This window comes from Pinus tabuliformis, chromosome 8, assembly GCF_031772625.1.
Source record: "Pinus tabuliformis cultivar Carrire ecotype Pingquan chromosome 8, CPIR1, whole genome shotgun sequence".
Lineage (NCBI taxonomy): Eukaryota > Viridiplantae > Streptophyta > Pinopsida > Pinales > Pinaceae > Pinus > Pinus tabuliformis.
Window position 1 is genome coordinate 801,995,263 of NC_142294.1, and position 22,250 is coordinate 802,017,512.

The 22,250-nt window shown below is 38.3% G+C and overlaps 1 pseudogene; it reads right to left on the minus strand.

Annotated features, from left to right (window-relative positions):
- Window positions 1-489: 489 nt before the first annotated feature.
- The window catches only part of LOC149238010 (uncharacterized), a 38,776-nt pseudogene continuing 17,015 nt past the window's right edge, over window positions 490-22,250 (minus strand).

Genomic DNA, 22,250 nt, shown 5'->3' on the forward strand with positions numbered 1-22,250 from the left:
ATGGAAAATCTCAGTGGTCATGTGTAATTTCGTGCTTATTAGGCACACATATTTTCACAAGAAGAAGCTTATGAACTCCACAATGCTCTGCTTGTGAACTACGCAATGCCCTTATTTTTCCCCAACTAGTTTCAGGATTAATTTTTTTTTTACAGAATCCCATTCACAATAATAGAAAACAGCCATAAATTTAACAAGATAAATGGCATATACCTAAATCTAATATAACTTTGATATTTATTTCCAGATACTTCAATTAGATGCAGCGAAAGAATGAGTTCTTTTAAGGTTAAATTCATACATAGTAAAAGAAAAGCTAATGTACATAGAAATAATTGTTTTATTTTACATCACTATTGAAATTTCAAAGGAACAAAAAATGTGTCTCAATATAACATACTTGCTAATTGAATTAATTTTGAACTCATGTTGCAGTGGGGCACTCTAAAAGAAGTTGCAAGGTTAGAAATAGTGAAGAAAAAAAAACAATTACGATGAGAAACGGTTTGACCAATATTTCCTTGTTCCAAAAACATTTTTTCCTTCTTCAAGCATGATCCCGATGCAATGAAAAGAGGTTAGAATGTGCCATGCTATTTGACCTGCTCATTTTTTTCATATGGAGTGCACTACTAGTCAGGTCATGTTGTGGTGATGAGCATCCATCAAAAGATGACATAGAAATTAATGATTTCTATTGTTAGAGAGAAGAATCAAAATATGACATAGAACTGAATGACTTCTTTTCTTGGAGAGGAGAATGATGGGGTTAATTCTTAGCTAGACAGGAAAAATTTGCAGGAACCCTAAAATCAACAAGAAAAATAAGGGTTTTGCCTTAAAGAAAATGGGAAAAGAAGCAAAGAAACATGGATTAAGTGTTGTATCAAGAAGACAGGTAAACTAAACTAATTAAACATGGTATTAATATTACAGAGCTTAATCAATACCTTCCATTACGATTTTCCATAAATATTTCCAAGGATGCTTTGCATGCTAGTGGTAGTGCTGGCATAAAACAAATATCAAATAAGATAGCAATAAATGAATGAAATTCTATTAATATCTATGTATACATATTCTCATTCATTGTCCACTTAACACCTACTGCCGAAAGGCAGGCCAACCTATTATTATATCTACATTAGTCCCCATATATTGTAACCCCCCATCATGGTTATAACAAATTATGACACCTTGAGCTAAGTCTAATATCCTAGGAATATAGAGCTAAGTAATTAGTCTTCTGTATCGTCGTTACCTATTGGTACGACAACATTGGGTGTTGATTTCAGGACAATTTTTTCTTTTCACATTCTTGTTGGTTGCTACTAGCCTCATTTTTTTGATTTGATTCTAATTCACCATTACTTGATGATACTCCAATAGACTGGCCAACTTTAGAACATAATTGGGTCTTTTGGGGATGAACTTGTGGAATATGCATAAGGGGCTTATGAGGTGGACCATGTGGAGTCATTGAAGTCGGTGAATTTAGCCGGACAAAGAAAATATTAGGTGTGGTTGGTGTTGGCATTATGATACAAGTGTTGTCCTTGGTGGCAACTCACTCACAGGTCAGTTCAGTTTTGATGAAAGGCAATCCACGGTGTAACAGGTCCATTCAAATGTAATAGGGCATTGGTACAGAAAAACAGGAAGATGGAACTAAAGTATACTAATCATAATGAGGAAGTTGAAGGTAAAGGATGGTGAAAAGTAGTTCAAGTTGTATACTCAGGTCCACTTAGTCAAAATAGCATATACACGCTGGTTCACAAAACAAAAAGATCGTATACGTATACATGCACTTTCAAAAGAAGAAAAACGTGTATATGTTGGAAAATCGAGGAAATTCAAGAGGAGACAATACCAGGGGTCAATACCATGGTATTAGCCCATAATATTGAGCGGAATAAAGACTATTTGATCTTGTCCAAGAATACCACAGGTCCAAAGTGGTTTTGGTCCGAAGCATTGAGAAATGCCTAAAACTATATAAGGAGGAGAAGATCATGAGGTCAGAGTGTGCAAGCGAAAAGGGTTTCTAAGGAATACTTATATTTGAAGTATATTTTATGTTGCGGGGGCTATGTTTGTGATTTGATCTGAAATATTTTTTGCACCTTGAATTCAATGTTGGATGAGGATCATGAGACCTGAAATGACTTATCATTGAATGATCTGATATTGGTTGGGCCAGATTTGATTGTGTACACCTGTTTTATTCTTTAAATGTCATGATATGAGTTTATATGAAGTCTGGAATAGAAGCGAAGTTATGAGTTAATATTTGAATATCTATACACTATTTTGTCTTGGTAAAAGTGTGTGTACATGCAAGTTATACTCTTCCAAGTAGCGTATACAAAATGAAAGCCTATTATTCAAGATATGATTGATATATCTGATCAGTTATGGTGTTTTATTATTGTCTGTCAATGAAGTCTTCTTAGATCTGAATGTAAAACTGAATGCATAAGGAGTTTGATGTTTGATTGATTGATTGTATAAGTGAGAAGGGTGATCTTTGCTACTACCTGTGTAAAGCTCTATAGATTGATAGTAGATGTTCAGTATATTGCTGGTTGGTACAGACTTGATTCAAAAGTTTTTATGTTTCAGTAGTTTTGAAGGTATATGCAGGTTTTATTGTAGGAAGTAGCGTATACACAAAGGTTGGGTTCAGTAAAGTAGCGTATACATTCTAATGCATTATTTTTGAGGTTGAAACTAGTTCTGAATGATAATGTAGGTTTCTGGGTTCAACACAGTGTTCTGGTGACAGTGATCTCATTGTTCATATTATCTTATTATTAATGGATGCAGTTTGAAAGTTCTGATGGGTCCAACATGAAAATTTGATGAAATGAGGCCTTCATGTGTATTGTTGTGTACCAGGAGCATCCAATGTGAAAATTTATGAAATTTGGTCCCCGGAGGAAAAGAGAAGGTCATAGCCTTTTGTAGGTCGGTGCCTACGTACTACTAAACACATTGGCTAGTACAAGAGCTAGGGGGTTGTAGCTACCTTCCAGTAGAAGTTGGAAAATGAGAGAATGTTGTAGCCTTCTATAGGTGGGTTCCTGCATACTAGTATGAGTCTGCACCAATACAAGATTATAAACTGATTTTCTTATTATTAAAAGAAGACAGAGACGATAGAAATGGGTGGTTTTCACCCACATTGGGTTTCCACCTTAAATCTTGGCATTCATGTGTGTTGCTTATGTGTCATGGTTTATTATGTTTTTACTGCACTGTTTAAAATTTACTGATGCACTGGTTAAAGATCAATGCATGATAAATTAACTATATCACATGTTCTCTGGGTATATGTTGGTTTCACTAATCACACTAGCATGTACACGCTAGTTCACTTCACAGAAGTAGCATATATAAATATGTTTTGGAAATGAGAAATATTGATCTGATAATACTGATTCATCCCCCCTTTCAGTATTATTTCCAACAATTGGTATCAGAGCAGATCCTTCAAAAGAAGCTTGATCGCTTGAAGGAAGATCTTTCAAGATGAATAATCACGAAGGCATGGGATATATGAGACCACCAATATTCAATGGGAGCAACTTGGTATATTGGAAAATAAGAACCAGAGCCTATCTACAATCGCTTGGAGCCGATGTTTGGAAAATTGTGGAAGGAGGATATCAATTTCCAGAAGAAATACCTACAAACTCTGCAGGTAAGAAGTTATACAAAACCAATGCCAAAGCTATCAATACATTATTGGGAAGTCTGTCAGAATCAAAATTTGTCAAAGTCATGTAGCTCAAGGTAGCCAAAGAGATATGGGACAAAATCATTCAGAGCTACGAAGGAGACTCTAAGGTAAAATGTAATAAGCTTCAAACTCTTAGAATTCAGTATGAAACTCTTTAGATTCATAGTGATGAGAGTGTTTCTAGTTACTTTTTACGTATAGATGAGATTGTTAGCTGTATGAATAATTTGGGTAAAGAGATAAAAGAAGCTACTTTAGTTGAGAAATTTTTAAGATCTTTGTCTTCTAAATTTGAGTCAAAAGTGTTTGCTATAGAAGAAAAACATGATCTTCAAACTATTATTGTGACTCAACTCCATGGAATCCTAACTTCCTTTGAAATGAGGAAATGAGGTCCATCAAATATGAGAGAAGCTGGCTTTAAAGCTTCAACAAAGGGAAAAGAAAAGGAAGAGCACAATGAACCCGGATACATTTCAGAAGAAGAAGATGAGGTAAATTTTGCCAAAAAGCTTCAATGGGTTTCCAGAAGATTTAGAGGTAAGTTACCATTCAAATGATTTGCTTGTGGTAGAGTTTTCCATTATGCTTCCAAATTTCCTCATAAAGATAAATATGGAAAGGGAAAGGAATATGCAAAAGGAAATAGAAAATAGGTTGTCAATAAAAGGAGTTACTATACGCATGAAGATAGTGATGGTTTATCCAATAGTGATGAAGATGAGAATGAACAAGATTATAGAATACTCATGGCTTATGAAAATTATGATTTTTTGGATTCCTTAGAAGAGGAAGATTTTCTTGAAGAAATCACAAATCTAAAAATCTGCTTAGAAGAAAAGAATATGATGATAGATACGTTGACACACCAAGTCACTGAAAGAGAAAAACACAATGAAAATCTAGAATGTGAAATCATGGGTCTAAGAAAAGAACATGAGAAGACAAAATCTCTTAACCTTAGATTTGCTAAAGGATCTGAAACTTTAAATGAAATCATCAAAGTTCAGCATTCTCTTTTGATAAAGACAGGTCTTGGATATACTGAAGAATCATCTCAATCACAAAATTCGTCAACCTCCACCAGAAGCTATCTTGATGTAGAAAATACCAGTGAATAGTATGTTAATCATCAACAAAGACCTAAAATTATCCATCAAGTAAATCATACTCAATTTACTCCAATGATGAATATCAGTAGAAGCTTCAACAAACAGGTAAACAATGCCAAAAGCTTCTATGATCGCAAAAATTTCTTCAATGGGAAATGTTTTACATGTCATAACTTTGGGCATAAGGTTACTCAATGTGTTGTTTACAAAACCATCATGACTAGAGAAGCACAAAATCAAAGGAGTGTAACAGGAATCAAGAAAAGTTCTTATAATAACTTTTCTCCTCTTGAAAATGAAATAAAATGTTTGATTTGTAACAACTTTGTTCATGAAGAATTTGAATGCAGGAGCAAATTTCAACCAACACTTCAAAAGGAGAAAACATCATTAAATTCCAATATATTGAGAAAGAATGAATCTTAATCAAAAAGATGTGGCACAGCTTTGTATGCACAAGGACAAGAAAATCAGTGGTACATCGACAGCTGATGCTCCAAACACATGACAGGTGATAAAGAGAAACTTCATTCATACAATGATTTAGAAAAGGAAAAGAATGTCTCATTTGGAAATGACACTCCAGTAGTCATTAAAGGTAAAGGTTATGTTTTCTTGAAAGAAAAGGTTAAAGCTGGAAATGTCATGTATGTAGATGTTTTAAAACATAACTTGTTGAGTGTCAGTCAAATGTGTGATCAACGAAATGAAGTTGTGTTTTGATCAAATAGATGTGTGGTTCGCGAGCTTGATACAGGAAATACCGTGATCAAAGGTACAAGAACTCCAAATAATTTATACATACTCAAAGGAGGAAAACAACAATGCTATCTAAGCAAAAAAGATGAAAACTGGCTATGGCACAGAAGATTAGGACATCTAAGCTTTTCTCAGATAAGAAAAGCATGCAGGCTCAAGGCAATTCATGATCTTCCAGATATCAACATCCCAGAAAACACCATATGCAAACCATGTCAAGTCAGTAAGAAAACCAGAGTTCACTTTAGTGAAAAAGAAGGATCAGCAAGTAACCTCTTGACCTCATCCATACTGATTTGTGTGGTCCAACACGGAAAAAGTCACCTCATGGAGAAGAATACTTTATTTTATTTATTGATTATTTTTCCAGGATGTGTTGGATAGGTCTTCTAAAGCATAAAAATGAAGCATTTGAAAAGTTTAAAGCCTTCAAAGCTTTAGTTGAAAATGAATTAGATCAAAAAATCAAATGTCTCAAATCTGATCGAGGGGGAGAATTCATATCAGATGAATTATTTGACTTTTGTGAACAACATGGAATAAAAAGGCAATTCTCCATCACAAGAACTCCTCAACAAAATGGCGTGGTGGAATAATGAATAGAATTGTTCAACAAATGGCTCGAACTATGCTTGATGAATCTGGAACTCCTGCAATCTTCTATGGTGAAGCTACATTTGCTGCTGGGACTACTCTTAACAAAGAAAATGTTTAGGTAAATAGAAATCAAACTCAATATGAACTTTGGTATGGTAAGCCTCCTACTGTAAAAAAATTTAGAGTTTTTTGAAGCAAATGTTTCATCAAAAGGACCGATGAAAAAGTTGGTAAGTTTGAACCTAGAGTAGATGAAGGAATTCTTCTTGGTTATTCATCTAGAAGTAAAGGATACAAATGCTATAATAAGATACTTTGGAAAATTGTTGAAAGCATTGATGTTGTAATTGATGAAGCATGCAGAAATTTGGAACAAATGAAATCAATAGAGGAATATGACAATGAGGAATATGGGGAATGCTTTCCCACATCATATCAAAATGATATAGAAGAAGAAACCAATGAAGCACCAGAAGAAGATACAATAGACAGGGAACCATCCAGGTATGTTCAGAAGAATAATCCAGAATCTCAAATTTTAGGAGAAAAAGGGTCTAGAGTATAGACAAGAAGAACTCTTACAGGGACCTCAAATTATCTAGCATTACTATCCTCCACAGAACCTCGGAATGTAAATGAAGCCTACAAAGATGAATGTTGGGTCAATGCCATGGATGAAGAACTTGACCAAATTGAAAAGAACGATACTTGGGAGTTAGCTCCTAGACCTCATGATAAAAATGTTATAGGAACAAAATGGATTTCTAAGAACAAGCTGAATGAAAATGGAGAAGTTATTAGAAACAAGGCATGACTTGTCTGTAAAGGGTATGCTGAACAAGAAGGTATAGATTTTGAAGAAACTTTTGCACCTATTTCCAGAATTGAATCCATAAGGATGGTTCTTGCTCTTTCTAGTTTTTGAAAATTCAAAGTATATCAAATGGATGTAAAATCAACCTTCCTTAATGGAGAGTTAGAAGAATAAGTTTATATTGAACAACCAGAAGGATTCATTCTTGGGAATGATGCAAAACTTGTATGCAAGCTTAAAAATTATCTCTATGGTCTAGAATAGGCTACAAGGGCTTGGTATTACCGCCTTGACAAATATCTACAACAACAAGGTTTCACAAAAGGTTTTACAGATAGCAATTTATACACAAAGATTGAAAATGATAAACTTCTAATTATTGTTGTTTATGTTGATGATATAATTTTTGGTAGCAATGAAGAATCCATGAGTCATAATTTTGCTTTAGTAATGTAGAAAGAATTTGGAATGTCCTTACTTGGTGAACTTACTTATTTTCTTGGTCTACAAGTACAACAAACAAAAGATGGTATATTTCTTTCACAAACCAAATATCTCAAGTAGATCTTGAAGAAGTATGTAATGGAAGACTGTAAACCAGTATGTACTCCAATGGTAACAGGATGCAGTCCTAGTTCTAACAATGAATCACCAACAATGAACCAACCAACTTACAGATCTATGATTGGAATTTTTCTTTATCTAACAGGTACCATACCTGATATCATGCATGCAGTAGGAATTGTTGGAAGGTTCCAAGAAAATCCAAAGGAATCACATCCTCAAGCGGTAAAAATAATTTTAAAATGTGTTGGGTTGTTGGGGTCTGACCCAGGTTTAGAGTTAATTAGCCAAAAAAATCCCAGTACTACTGGCCCTTTCGACAACAGTCGGTGGAGGGTGGACTGAGGTCTCACTCGTAGTAGTATGGGAGGGTGCTAGAACCAGGTTTCTACACCCTCGAGATGTTTGATGAGTTCAACTAGTCCGTGGTTTGTCCCTATGCACAGGTTGCTTTGCTCACTTTCCTGTTCCTCGTGGCCTGATATACTGCCTTCGCGCATCCCTACCTAGGGGCTGAGCATCATGATCTATGTTATTACCCAAGACCTTGCTTATATACCAATGTTAGTTAATTATCTTGGCCTACTTGAGTGATTTAAGTTATACTTAACCACATAAAACATTCATACAAGTGTGCGCAGTAAATAAACAGTATAATTGAAAATTATGTCAATCATGCATTAAACCAAGAATAGATACACAAAATTATAGCAAAAATTCTCTTTATTGATTATTTCCCCAATTACGGACTTGACTCACCCTACGCACTCAGTTGTAGGGCTCCGTGGACTCAACTGCGGACTACTAGGCCTCTGCGCACTCAGCTGCAGAGCCTTCTCCTACTCTACGACCCAAATACACACTTTACTATGCAACTCAATCACTCAGACTTCTCTTGCTTCCTTCATTATTCCTTGGTTATCTTATACACTTAGAGCCTCACTCTATTTATACAATCCCATGGTCCGCGAACCATGGGTGCGTCTATCTAGCCGACATTACATTACAAAACTAGGGCGGATAACCCTGTGACTTTATTATGACTTTGTGCTCTGCGCTCGCAATTCACGAAGCTTTACAACAAGATTCAGTCAAAACTTGGGCTTTAAGCCCCAAAACACGCCTTGGGGGGATTCCATGCCCAAAAAGTCCCCAACACAAACATTGTGACTCACCCTCAAGTCACTCTATCAATGCGATGATCTTTGCATGGAGTCCCTCCAACTATTCTCGAACTGCGCAGAGGTTAGCAATGCATTAAGTTGTTGCTTGATGGATTTGCTGCATTCATTGTTCTAAGACCTCTGTGTCCGAACTGCTTCTCTGCGTTTGTGCCAGCATCCCCTGCATTTGGTTATAGTCCTGCGCCTTTGTCTGGATCCTTGGAGTGTGAAGACTGTGCTTTTGCCAGCTAGTTAGATAGCCTACCCCCCTTGTAGGGCTTTAAGCGGCTACCATTCACTTTGCCTAGGAAAGGTTCTCCATTTAGTTTGACTAGCTATACTATGCCTCCATCTGTGACCTCTTTAACAATGTATGGTCCCAGCCAATGCATTCTGAACTTTCCCAAGAATTTTTCAAACTTACTATCATACAGCAGCACTAAGTCATTTACCTTGAAGGTGCGCAACTTAATATGGCGATCATGCCAGGAATTTCACACTGCTTTTGTACCTACTAATGAAAACTAGCCAGGAACCATTCCTCCTCGAGTTCTTCCAACTACGCGAGCCTTTCTTCCAGAGCTTCATTGTCCATCATACCTATGAGCGTTGCTACGCACAGACTAGGTATAATATACTTCATTGACATGACAGTTTCCACGCCATAAACTAACCGAAATGGTGCTTGTCTCGTCAATTTCTTGCACGTTGTCCTGTAAGCCCATAGTACTGCAGGTATGTGCAAGTCCTAATCATTTCACTGCACATTGTACACTTTGGTTAGCGCAGTCTCTAGTATTTTGTTGAATGCTTCTACTATCCCATTGGCTTGTGGGTGATACAATGTGCTTTTCTGATGATACACATGGAACTCTTTTGTTACCACGCTGATGGTTTCATTCAGGAAATGTGAACTGCAATCACTCATTAAGATTTTTGGACAGCCAAATCGAGTCAACACATGTTCAAGCAAAAAATTTGTAGCTATAGCGGCCATGTATTCTTTGACTGGCTGCGCTTCTGCCCAATGAGTCAGGTACTGCATCGCGGTGATGATGAATCATGCACACGCTTTTCCCTGGGGTTTGATAGATCCTACAAAGTCGATTGCCTACTTTTCGAAGGGCTGCATCGTCATTTGTGGATTCAAAGGCATCTCATCCCTCCATGATGGTTTACCTGTCCTTTGACATATATCATAGGCCTTACAGTGTGCTTTTGAATCCTGATGAAGAGTTGGTGACCACAGCCCTACACAGAGAATATTTTGCATGGTTTCTCGTCCTGCATAGTGTCCTCCTGCAACGCCCCCATTTGCTTCTACGAGGATTTGACTCTGTTAAAATTTAGGTATGTATCTTCGCAGTATCTCATCATTTCCCATTTTGTATAGGTGTCTTGTGATGACAGAAAATCAGCCGTGCGCAGCACCAGTTCCTTCTTCTGTTGGACGGAGTATTCCTTCGGTGCGGTCCCAGTTGTCATAAAGTGGATTATATCTTCAAAGTGCCCATCTGCGATGTGCACAACAAAGAGCTATCCATTAAGTAATCCTTCTTCCAAACTGGTAGGTTCCTTGCCCGTCTTAATACACGACAGGTGATCCAGTCTTGGGTTCAGGCATCCAGGCTTTACCAGGACTTAAAAGTCATATTCTTGGAACAATAAGAGCCACCTGCATATGCGCCCCCCCAACATAGGTTATGACCAAGTATTTCAATGAAGAATGGTCTGTATTCATCTTGAAATGTCCTCCTAGCAAATAATGCCAGTATTTTTGGAGCACGTACACCATAGAAAACCCCTCGAACTTGGTGGTGGAATAGTTCTTTTCCGCTTTGGACAACTTGTGACTTACAAACGCGATAGGATGATCCAAGCCCTCTCAACCCTCTTGTGTGAGCACTGTGCCCAACACTATGCATGACACATCAACATGGACATGAAATTCCACATCCCATTTTGAGAAGACCAAGCTTGGAGCGGAGGCCAATTTCTCTTTTAGTACATACATACTCTTCATGCAATCATCATTCCAACAGAACGTGACATCCTTTTTCAATAGTTTCTCCATTGGCGGGGTGATCTGGGCATAGCTTTTAATGAACTTCCTGTAGTACCCCATATGTCCCAAGGTAGTGCGCAACTGTTTAACGCTTTGCGGTACTTCCAAATTTAGAATTATGGAAATCTTCGCAGGGTTTACCATTAATCCCTGTTTGCATACCACATGTCCTAACAAGTTCCCAAAGGGAACGAGGAACGTACACCTTTTAAGGCTCAACGCAATTTGGTGCCGTCGGCAAGTATCCAGCATCAAGTGTAAGATCACTACATGGTGCTTGACCAATCCAAATACAGTCCAATCATCCAAGTAGACCTCCATAAATTTGTGGATATACTCTTTGAATGCTGCAACAACTATGAGCGAAAATATGGCCGGTGCATTCTCTAACCCAAACGACATAACGGTGTATTGAAAGCAGCCCCACTTAGTCGTGAAGGTAGTCTTGCTCCTATCTTCCAACACGATTTTGATCTGGTGGTACCCTGAGAACCCATTAGTAAAGGAATATGCTTCTTGCCCACCGACATTTTCCAATACTTCGTCTATGAACAGAGTCGGGAATGGGTCGTGCACATAGGAGTCATTCAATTTCCTAAGGTCCACGCATATTCTTATCTCACCCTTCTTCTTCTTCTCTTGTACTACCATAGTGCTTACCCAATCGGATTCTTCCACTGGCTCAATGATTCCCACTGTGAGCATTTTTTCTAGTTCTACACAAACCTTTTCCTTGTACTTCGGATTCAAGCAGTAATGCCTGTGCTTAATTGGCTTCGCGTTGGGTTTGAGGGTGATCTTCATCATCCCTAAATCACCAACGATTCCCTTTAAGTCCATGATCTTGGCTGGGAATAAGTCTTGGTACTCGCAGAGTAACTCAGTGACCTTATCCATCATGGCATCATCCCAGTAGTCATTGAGCATTGCATACTTCGGTTCAGCCTCCATATCAATGTTTACCTACTTTTCTTTTACCGACACGGTAATTTCAAGGTCTCCAACCAGTGGCCCTTGAACCTCACGATATCCTTCAGTTTCTAGAATGTTAACTTTGCATGTATCTTCATTGTCTTCCTCAATGTTTACATTGTAACACTCCAGCACATAGCTCAGCTGGGTCTCACATTCAAGCTGAAGCACTTCCATTGGCTCCTGAGTCCTGGGGTATTTTAAAGATAGATGCTTTTACTGCTTGCAACGCATCATCAACAATATCCCACCATCAATCCTCAAATGTGAAGGTTAAAAGGAATCCTTTGCGCAAGATATCCCATTCATTTGTGCCATGGTGGAGCTCCATTTCTATATACCAATTCATGGGTATAATATTTAGGGTATGATAGAACATGTGCACCCACTCAGGTTGGGCTCTTCCCCATAGACCTTGGTCCACTTCACGAGGTGTGCTCGTGGGTCATCTCATCCATCATACTTGTCTTTTAACCTCATCTGAGGCTTCCCAAATTGTAGGTGCATCATCCTTCTGCATTTGTGCCAGTCCTCAAAACTTTGCTGGTGCGTACCCCACCACCTTGTGGGCGTAGCACGCAGTACCCATTTCAAAGTGTCGAAACACTGTTGTTCTGGCACTTCTTTTTCAAATTTGTTTAGGAACTCCTTGACTTCACCTAATCCATCATATGTAGGCAAATCCCTTACCTCTCTTGCTACGCAATGCAGCGACCTTGTCATCATGTTACAGTTGAGCGTGGTTACCTCGTGTAACCGGTTCTGCCATCGTTCTATTTCTTCATCACAATCTGATGTGCAGGAGATTTCACGCTCCCAAGATATTCAGCTATCCGCAGTGGGATTTACCTAGTCTTGTTTTTGTGCGATTATCTTGTAGATGCAGTCCAAATTGTCATCGTTGTCGTTGTCGCGCACTAGTTCTGTGTAGTGCGATCCTTCTGTCGAGTCTAAAGGTACCACTACACGTAGTGAATTTTTCTCAAAAATCATCTTGCGCTTCTTTAGATTTATCACTCCATTCATGTCAGTGGCCCAATCTATTCCTAGTAGCACGAGATAGGGATTACTGTCATCGAAAATCTCTATCACTTCGAAATCTGCTAGTGCACTCACACCTTCGATATCTACTGTGATTCCCTAAAATATTCCCATAGGTAGTATCTTTTGTTGGTTCGCCATTTGCAGTTGGATAGGAGACCATTGCAGTGCAGACCTTCCCATGTGCTCCCATGTCTGCTTTGGTAGGACGTTCGCATCTGATCCTAGATGCAAAATCACTTGATCCATTTCATATTCCCCAATCTTCGCGAACAATCTCATCTCCCTTCTTGTTTGCGTCGTGTGCTTCCCGAACTTCCAGACTATGCATGGTTCTCCTAGCGTAGTCCCGACACATCTAGTGATGAGTTCTTGCAGCCCCTTCACAGCTTTTCTATCGCGCAGCAGCTTCATGCATGTCTCCAAGAATGTAGTGAGCATCAATGGGTCCATTTCCAACTCCAGTCTGTCTTTACTGCCTAAAGTGGAGGCATCTGCGAAACTCCTCTTAGCTTCCATGAATGTCTCCTTAGCGCGCTCCAATTAAAATTTTGGTTCCTTTGTTGGAGCCTTGTGAACCCAAGTACTCTCTCCTGACTGCCTACCTTTGTCATCCCCTCATGTGATAGCACTCCGGAGCATGATATTTACATTCGGGTCTTCCTTGCGCACCTCAAACCTCATCATTTGCAGGTTCTGAGTCGGGGGAGGTTGGAGTGCTCCTTTATCATGTAAACTTGCTATCAGTGTGGGATAGTCCTCTGTCTCATGATCAAACTGCGTACAATATAAGCATGATGGTATCATTGGATTTGTACAATCGGGGGCATAATTCCCCTATCCTCCGCAATTATAACATATCAACCATCCTCGACCTCTTCTTGGTCCCATTCAACCTTGACCTCGTCTATGCCCCTGAAATCCAGTGCCTACCATTCCTGCATTTTGATATAGGGGCTGTGTTTCGGGCTGAACTCTGTAGGTAGTTGTCCGATCCAGCATCAGTTCATAACTTCTACAGGTGCGCTCAACATGGCCTATTGACCTGTAGAAATTACGGAACATCTGTTGGGAATTCTGCATATAATTCTCTAATAGATGGTAGTTATCTATAGTGTGCTTCCCTCCTATCTGACAAATCGTGCACCACAATGCAGGCGCCGAGCTTGGTCCTACTTGTGCCTCTGGTCTCAATGGCATTGGTCCTCCTCCCGTGAGGTAATTTGCAAACACTGGGCAATGGTCCTTGTCGTGTCCCTGTCCCTTGCACTTTACGCACCATACCTCGTTGTGCACTTCTAGACGAGCCGTCCTGGCTTGTTTCAAAATTTGCATCTCAAGGCACAAGTTCTTCAACTGCGTGTGAATCTGTTGGGCTCCTAGGATAGGATCTTGTATCGGAGTCTCGTGCAATCTCATCGCGACCTCCAAATCTTCAGCTTGAGTTGTTATCCTCTGTTGTGACAATGCATTCCATAGATGCAGGGTTAACAAGGCTACAAACCATTCACAGTGTTGCCCGTCTGTTAAATTCATGTTCGCTTCACGAATTGTGCACTTCAGTCTTTGATCCAACTCCCATGGGGTTTCGCTTGGTCTCATTGTGATTTCCTTGAATCTAATGATTGACTATGCCTCCGATTTTGGCCAACTGAATTCTTTGTTTAGTGCAGTCTAGATATCCACTATCCCCGCATTCGGATTGTCATTGGATAGCTTAATGTACCAATTCAGCACGCGATCCTTCCAAGCGCTGGCCAACATTACCTTCTTTATATTGTTGTCCATGACACCCTGTGCTTCCCATACCGCTTTTACCACGAACCAAAATTGGTCTGGATCTTCATTCCCTACTCCCTTGAACACTGGTAGCTTTATCGCGTTGGCCATACTGCTTCGTGGTGGTGGCGGAGGTGGTATGGGCAAAGTCGGGGGTGAAGATGGTGAAACTGGTGGTGGTCTGGGCGGGGGTGGTATGCATGGAATTCTCTGCTTTATTAGATTGATCACACTTATTGGTGAAACCTTCACGAGCTCTTCTTCGCCTCCTCAAGGAGGTGATATCAAGGGGCTAGTTTATAGTTCTATGCTACCTTCATTTCTGTAGATATTCCCACTCCGGATAGCCCCAAACATCAATTTATTCGCATAACCCGCTTTACACACAGTAGCAATTTAATCCAAGTGTTCAAAGATTTAACATAATTACCTTGCGATCCCTTGAAGAAGTGTCGTTCTGCCTTGCTATAGCTGACTGAAGTATTTATCGTGAATTCAGTGATGAACCCTCCTATGATCTGATCCATCCAGTGATCGATAGCGCACGCGATCTTATCTTCCGATGCTTCTAGTTTGCGCACCAATTCTAGAGTCCACACAATAGGTTTGTCAAGTTTACACCTTCCTTGGCCATCTTCTAGCTTTGTGATCCACTCGTACAACTCAGTAGGGAAGGATGCAAAGAAAATTTCGTGGATTTCCATATATAAGAAGCAATCCAACCACTCTTCCTTCTATAGTCACGGATTCCTGTTTTCCTGCACCGCGAACTCGTGAATCTTTCTGTCCAACCACTCTTCAATTCCTTTCTTGGTCGGATTCCAATGGTATGACATTAGACATCACTATGCAGATCCCAGTCCCGGCAACAGAACCATTTGTTGGCTTGTTGGGGCCTGACCCAAGTTTAGAGATAATTAGCCAAACAAATCCCAGTACTACTAGCCCTTTCAGCAACAGTCCGTGGAGCATGGACTCAGGTCTCACTCGAAGTAGTATGGGAGGGTGCTAGAACCAAGTTTCCACACCTTGGAGATGTCTGATGAGTTTGACTGGTCCACGGTTTGTCCCTACGCGAAGGTTGGTTTGCGCACTTTCCCGTTCCTCATGGCCTGATATATTGCCTTCGCATAGCCCTACCTAGGGGCTAAGCATCACGCTCTGCGTTATTACCCGATACCTTGCTTAGATTCCAATGTTAGTCAATTATCTTGGCCTACTTGAGTGCTTTAAGTTATACTTGACAACATAAAACATTCATATAGGTGCGCGTAGTAAAAAAACAGTATAATTGCAAATTATGTCAATCATGCATTAAACCAAGAACAGATACACAAAATTATAGCAAAACTTCTCTTTATTGATTCTTTCCTCGATAACAGACTCAACTCGCCCTGCGCACTTAGCTACAGAGACTTCTCCTACTCTACGACCCAAAGACACACTTTACTTTGCGACTCAATCACTCAGACTTCTCATGCTTCCTTCAATATTCCTTGGTTATCTTATACACTTAGAGCGTCACTCTATTTATACAATCCCATGGTCCACAGACCATGGGTTGGTCTATCTAGCCAACATTACATTACAAAACTAGGACGGAAAACCTTGTGTCTCTATTATGGCTTCACGCTCCACGCCCACAATTCGCGGAGCTTTACAATAAGATTCGGTCAAAACTTGGGCTTTAAGCTCCAAAAAATGCCTTGGGGGGATTCCATGCCCAACAAAATATCTTCCAGGAACTCAAGAATTTGGTCTATAGTATCCTAAAGATACAGATATTAGTCTTCATGCTTATACAAATGCAGATTGGGCAGGAAATGTGGATGATCGAAAGAGTATGAGTGGAAGAGAATTCTATATGGGTTCGCGATTGGTGTCTTTGTTCAGCAAGAAACAAAGTTCAATTTCCTTATCTACAATTGATGCAGAATATGTGGTTGTTGCATCTTGCTACACACAAATACTTTGGATGATGCAAAAATTGCAAGACATTCAAATCACATGTACTCCCCCCATCTCCATTCTATGTGATAATACAAGTGCCATCAGTATTTCGAAAAATCCTGTCATGCACTCCAAGACCAAGAAAATACCCATTAAGTACCATTTTCTATTAGAACAAGTGCTTGAACAAAGGGTTAAATTGGAGTATGTTCCCTCCAAAGAACAGGTTGCTGATATATTCACTAAAATGCTTCCTAGACATTTGAATATCTCAAACAAAAGTTGGGAGTACTTGCTGCATCATCATGCTGTTAAATCCAGTTTTGAGAGGAAGGTTATTATATGCATGTTTCATGAAGTATAGTCACGTATACACGTGGGTTTCTATGTTTAAAGGAGCGTATATGCTTTCTTAATAGAAACACAATGGGTCAGCCTCTGATATGGGTGCTCTATTTGGTATTCATGATTATAGTCTGACGATATGCATTGTTCATTGATTTTTATCTAACTAACAAACATGCCTTGATGAATGACTTGTTGAAAATGCATAGGTAGCATAGGTTCAAGGGGAGCATTAACCTTCACACATATTCTGCATTGTTGGCATCATGGTTGCTAACTTTAGCTATGGCTTCAGATACTTATATCATTTATTGCATAAGCCATGTAAAGATCTAGGGTATGATATGACTTCTTCTGTCATAGTCTATGTTTGAATGATTCCTATTAGACATATGATGTAATTTGTATCCCCACTTTGCATGGGATGCATGATGTAATATTTGATGTATTTATGTCATGTATAAACAATTGGTATATCCCAACTTCGTTGGGTGGATGAGTCAAATATGGTGTATCCCGACTTGGTTGGGTGATTGATGTATGTATGAGTCACTGGTCATAGGGAGGTCATACTCAATTAGTTGAGTTATAGAGTCATGTTATTCTCTTGAAAAATATCTCTACAAACTCGACATGTACTTAGGGGGAGCATGGACAACATAATGTATATTAAATGGGGAGAATAGATTGGTCCACCCTTTGCCCTTGATGTCAAAGGGGTGAGTATTTTGGTGTTGCTTGTTATCTCTAATAGTTTCTACAACCTACAAATATCAACACTAGCATGGTTGCCATCAAGTCCAAAGGGGGAGATTGTTGGCATTATGATACAAGTGTTGTCCTTGATGGCAACTCACTCACAGGTTAGTTCAGTTTTGATGAAAGGCAACCCACAGTAGAACAGGTCCATTCAGATGTAACATGTCATTGGTATAGAAGAACAGGAAGATGGAACTAAATTCTACTAATCAAAATGAAGAAGTTGAAGGTAAAGGATGGTGAAAATAATTTTAATATGTATACACAGGTCCACTTATTAAAAATGGAGTATACATGCTGGTTCACAGAACAAAAAGAGTATATATGTATACATGCTCTTTCATAAGAAGAAAATCACGTATATGTTGGAAAATCAAGGAAATTCAAGAGGAGTTAATACCAGGGGTCAATACCATGGTATTAGCCTATAATATTGAGGGGAGTAACGACTATTTGATCCCGTCCAAGAATACCACTGGTCCTAAGTGGTTTTGGTCCGAGTATCGAGAAAGGCCTGAAACTATATAAGGAGGAGAAGATCATAAGGCCAAAGTGTGCAAGTGAAAAGGGTTTCTAAGGAATACTTCTATCTAAATTATATTTTATGTTGCAGGGGCTATGTTTGTGATTTGATCTGAAATAATTTTTGCACCTTGAATTCAATGTTGGATCAAGATCATGAGACCTGAAATGACTTATCATTGAATGATATGATATTGGTCGGGCCAGATCTACTTGTGTACACTTGTTTTATTCTTTAAGTGTCACGATCTGAGTTTGTCTAAGGTCTGGAATAGCAGTGAAGTTATGAGTTAATATTGGCATATCTATACGCTGGTTTGTCTTGATAAAAGTGCATGTACATGCAGGTTCCACTCTTCCAAGTAGCGTATACAAAATAAAATCCTATTGTTCAAGATCTGATTGATCTATCTGATCAGTTCTAGTGTTTTACTATTGTTTGTCAATGAAGTCTTCTTAGATCTGAATGTAAAACTGAATCATAAGGAGTTTGATATTTGATTGATTGATTGTATAAGTGAGAAGGGTGATCTCTATTACTTCTTGTGTAAAGCTTTGTAAATTGACAGTAGATATTCAATATATTGCTAGTTGGTATAGACTTGATTCATAAGTTTTATGTTTCAGTAGTTTTGAAGGTATACGTAGGTTTGATTAAAGGAAGTAGCGTATACACGCAGGTTGGGTTCATTAAAGTAGCATATACACTCTGATGCATGATTTTTAAGGTTGCAACTGGTTCTGAATGATAATGCAGGTTTCTGGGTTCAAAACAGTGTTCTGGTGACAATGATCTGATTGTTCATATTAACTGATTATTGATTGATGTAGTTTGAAAGTTCTTATGGGTCCAATTTGAAAATTTGATGAAACGATGCGTTCATATATATTATTGTGTACTAGGAGCGTCCAGTCTGAAAATTTATGAAATGTGGTCCTTGGAGGAAGAGAGAAGGTCGTAGCCTTTTGTAGGCCGACACCTACGTACTAGTAAACACATTGGCTAGTACAAGAGCTACGGGGTCGTAGCTCCCTTCCAGTAGAAGCTGGAAAACGAGAGAAGGTTGTAGCCTTCTACAGGTGGGTGCCTACGTACTAGTATGAGTCTGCACTAGTACAATATTGTAAACGCATTTTCTTATTATTAAAAGAAGATAGAGACGGTAGCAACAGGTGGTTTTCACCCACATTGGGTTTCAAACTTAAATCTTAGTGTTCATGTGTGTTGCTTATGTGTGATGGTTTATTATGTTCTTACTACAATGTTTAATAAGTTACTTATGCATTGGTTAAAGATCAACACATGATAAATTAGCTAAATCACATGTTCTTTGGGTATACGGTGGTTTCACTAATCCCAATAGCATGTACACGCTAGTTCACTTCACAGAAGTAGCATATATAAATCTGTTTGGAAACTGAAAAATATTGATCTGATAATACCAATTCACCCCCCCTCTCAGTATTATTTCCAACAGTTGGTCTACTGTGACTATTTCTTGGCACTGGTGTTGACATTACAAAATTTTGAGGTGATAAATCTGTCATCTTTGTAGACATTGAACTTCCATTTTTAGTCGCTAGCATGATTGCATGTGCCTGCAATGAAAACCAAGAATTTTATATTAAATTCAGTAGAGCCTTTTATAGAGAGTCCAAGTGAACAGATAGCATAAACTACCTAAATAGTAAATAGCCATAAAGATGAACAAACATCTCAACTATCCACAAATAGAGTTCTAGGTCCCTACTCTTTATTATTAGCACGTAATACAACCAAAGAGTAGAAAGTCCAAGTGACTAGAAGGAAGAAACTATCTAAATAGAAAATACTCATTAAAGGTGAAGAAACATCTCAAAGACACATGGATAGAGTTCCAGGTCCCTACTTTATTATTAGCATATAACAAAGCAAAAGATTTGGGTATTCCAACAGGATGGGATTTTAGGAAATAGAAATTTTTTAAAACGTTGAGTCTTTTAATTCATGCTAAGTGCATTTCAATGCACTTAGGCCATACTGTGATGGATTCCCCTTGTTTTTTTCATGATCAACCAGTGGGAATCCAACAAAGGCCTCTGCACCTCCTCCAAGATCAAATATTTTATAGGACTTTTATAGAATGTGATGCTTTTCCATCATTCTCCCAAATGGTACACTACAACGAACAATGGAAATGAAACTTGCTGAAAATGATTCACTTTTATTTATATTCATGGTAAGATCTAACAATAACCACATTTGTATCAGATTATGTGAAATATATTAATCAAACAACAAACATACCTCAACACTGAACAAGCTTGATATTTTCCCAGGTTCATTTTTTATTCAAATGTTATATCCATCTTAATTAAAAGACCTATATTTTGTGTAAGAGATTATGAGTAAATGAATATTAGGGACCTAAGAATGTTATCACTAATTACCAATCACCCCACACAAAGCACCAGACCAAATATACTTTAATTATCAAATTTGAACGAGTTTAATTTATTAACTTTCCTAATCTTGTTATAGCTTCTAGGCCCCAAAGAATGCATACCTTGTCTGGAGGAATGTTATCATACACATTTTTTGTGTCAACATAGAATATTGTCAGCTAAGCCTTAGCTATTTTTCTAGGTAAATTAGAATCGATCCTGCAAGTACAAGTTAAGAAGAATGTGTCGTATTATAGAATAAAATAAAACCTAGAAAAGAGAAATAAGAAACAAATCCAAACCAGCCTGAAGTCTGTTTATTTATGATAATGCTTTTGCAAACCCACTCAAGCATAGCATTACATTGAACCTGCCTTTGCATGGATAAGTTGTATTACCTCATCGGTGTGGTACCAACTGAAGAGGAAACAACACCACACAAGACAGAAGGTTGTATCGTAAAGGGAATGCTTGAATTAAGTTTTCCACCCAGAGAAGTTATTGAATCTTGTCCCTTAAAAGAAGCAGGAGAGCTGAAATGCTCCCTAAAATTAGTTGGAGAGAGGGAGGCCTTTTCTCTAGGAAAAGCACCAGCTTGTTCAATGGAAGGATTAGAAAAGGTTGTATCATAAAAGACTTTTCTCTAAAAGGATGAAGGAGGCACTTCAAAAGCTATCTGTCTTAGAAAATTGAAGTTTATTTTTCTAGGGATTTGCACGTAAATTTGAAATGCATACTGATGAACTTGATTTTTTGTTAAAACAACTAATTCACAAAATGATAATGATTTCAGGGGAATACAACTATAAATCTCAACATGCATTGGCTGACATCCAATTCCAATATAAAATTCTAGTGATCCAATATAACGTTGTTGGATAAACTTGTTAGTAACAAGAGAATTGGGAAATAATTTTCTTAAGACAATAAATCGAATGGTGGAAATTCCATCTAGAAAATTTGAAAATTTTCAATGTTAAATAGACTAACAAACTATAAGTCAAACTTCTCATGATCTAGAGATGTTGAAGTAGACAGACCTACGGAAAACAGGTTGATCCCCCACATTTTCTCTTTGGAGACAAGCATGGAATTAAAGTCCCAAAATGGAGGGATGCTATCCATATTTACTTATCATAAGGATGACCTTGGATTGCAAAACATGTAGGAAACACTCAAACGAAATTCCAGAAGGAGCACCATGATTACAGGGAAATGATCAATCTAAAGCTAGAAATTTAGAGTAAATGTATAGCTATGTTAGTTCCAAGAAAACATGTTCCATATGCCATGGAAATATTGTGCATATATTTTAAAGTAGGAAATACAAATTCAAAGTATATGCATAGGTTAGTTCCAAGAAAACATGTACCATACGACATGGTATTATTGTGCATATCTTTAATATGATGCATGCTACTACACACCTAACACAAAATTAATAATGAGCAGTAAGGATCAACATATTTGTAATTAAGTTGAGTCGAAAATAATTACTTGAGATGCAGATGTACTTCTATGATTTCATTTGAAAGTATTTACAGTTGCCATTGGCTGAAGACCCAAGGCAACAAGCTGGTTGAACTTCCTTTTTTCAGGTTTCTCATCCTGATAACTTTTGAAAGACATGAACTTCTAC